The sequence below is a fragment of the Rhea pennata genome, unplaced genomic scaffold (assembly GCF_028389875.1).
Source record: "Rhea pennata isolate bPtePen1 unplaced genomic scaffold, bPtePen1.pri scaffold_31, whole genome shotgun sequence".
NCBI classification, from domain to species: domain Eukaryota; kingdom Metazoa; phylum Chordata; class Aves; order Rheiformes; family Rheidae; genus Rhea; species Rhea pennata.
The window spans coordinates 2612895-2614659 of record NW_026907678.1 but is presented as its reverse complement, the minus strand read 5'-3'; the positions used below and the strand labels follow the sequence as shown (position 1 = coordinate 2614659).

General features: G+C 52.2%; 1 non-coding gene across 1 annotated transcript; it reads right to left on the bottom strand.

Annotated features, from left to right (window-relative positions):
- Positions 1 to 1065: 1065 nt before the first annotated feature.
- On the bottom strand, positions 1066 to 1138 carry TRNAK-CUU (transfer RNA lysine (anticodon CUU)). Its single transcript has one exon. It is a non-coding gene; the product is annotated as a tRNA-Lys (tRNA).
- Between the last annotated feature and the right edge of the window lie 627 nt (positions 1139 to 1765).

The window sequence follows — 1765 nt, the reverse complement described above, 5'->3', positions numbered from 1 at the left end:
CACTAGACTCCACGCCACTGATGACGACCCTCTGAGCTCTGCTTTTCAATGAGTTCTCAATCCACCACACTCTCCACTCATCTAACCCACACTTGCTGAGCTTCTCTAGGAGGATGTTATGGGAGACAGTGTCAAAAGCCTTGCTGAAGTCAAGGGACACAATGTCCACTGCTCTGCCCTCAGCTACCCAGCCAGTCAGTCCATCATAGAAGGCTATCAGGTTGGTTAAGCAGGATTTCCCCTTGGTGAATCCAAGCGGCTACTCCTGATCATCATAGTTTCCTCCATCAGTCTGGAGGTGACATCCAGAATGAGCTGTTCCATCCCCCTTTCTAAGGATGGAGGTGAGGCTGACTGGCCTATAGTTGCCTGGGTCCTCCTTCTTGCCCTTCTTGAAGACTGGAATGACATTGGCTTTCTTCCAGTCCTCAGGCACCTCTCTACTTCTCCAGGACCTTTCCAAGATGATGGAGAGCAGCTTGGTGGCTTGGCAACAACATCTGCCAGCTCCCTCAGTACCTGTGGGTGCATCCCATCTGGGCCCATGGATCTGTGGATGTCCAGCATGCCCAGAAGGTCTTTGAGCCTTTGCACCTCAACCAAAGGAAAGTCTTCCCTTCTCTGGACTTTCTCCCTCACGTCCAGGCTACAGGATTCCTGAGGGCTGCCCTTAGCAGTGAAGATTGAAGCAAAGAAGGCATTCACTAATTCTGCCTTCTCTGTATCCCTTGTCACCCGGGCCCATGCCTGATGGAGTAGGAGGCCCACATTTTCCCTAGTCCTCCACTTGCTGCTGATATATTTGAAGAAGCCCTTCCTTGACATCCCTTGCAAGACTCAACTCCAACTGGGCCTTAGCCTTCCTCGCAGCATCTCTATGTACTCTGACTATATTGCTATAATTCTCCCAAGGAGCCTGTCCCCTCTTGCACATTCTGTGTATTTTCTTCTTCTATCTGAATTTGGCCAAGAGCTCCTTGCTCACCCACTCAGGCCTCCTGCCCCTTTTGCTGCACTTCTTACTCATAGGGATGCACCGCTCTTGAGCCTGGAGAAAACCTCAAGCGCCCAACGTGGGGCTCGAACCCACAACCCTGAGATTAAGAGTCTCACGCTCTACCAACTGAGCTATCTGGGCTGCCTATTTGATGCACTCCGGCTCGTGCCTTGGTCTTTTTGCCTGTCCCCTCCACATCACTGGTCTTCATTAAAGGAAGATGACTGCAGGAAATTATGCCCTTGACAGCAAGGCCTTCATCTCGAATGACACAATGACAAAGCTCTTCACACCTGCACCACTTGGACGGTTTGCACAGGAAGGACATGCTGCCCTGCTCATGCATGGGCCTCTGTGGACAGAGCATGGACTCCTCTAGCCTTCCAGTCTGCTTTCCTATGAGGTCCTCAGCCCTCTCACACTCCTCATCTTCTTCGGCCTTCCCTTCCTGAAGGACCCTGTTGCTCCCTGGTGTCTTCTGGGGTCATTCTTTTCTCAGATCTGCATTCTGAAATGGGGGCCAGCTGGGACAGCCTGGCCACTGGAGAAGGTCTCTCTGGCATGGGAGACACACAGGCCTATGAGGGGAAGGCATACAGAGTCATGTGTCTCCCTGCGATTGCTCTGTGTGGTGTTACAGTACCTTTTCTTTCGGCCTGCTCAGCAAAGGCCCTTCCTGAAGCTGCATCTTTATGCACAAACCTGGAAACAAGAAGGCGACAGTGCTTTCAGCAGAGAGCAACACGGCCCCTGGCAGTCTCCACCCAG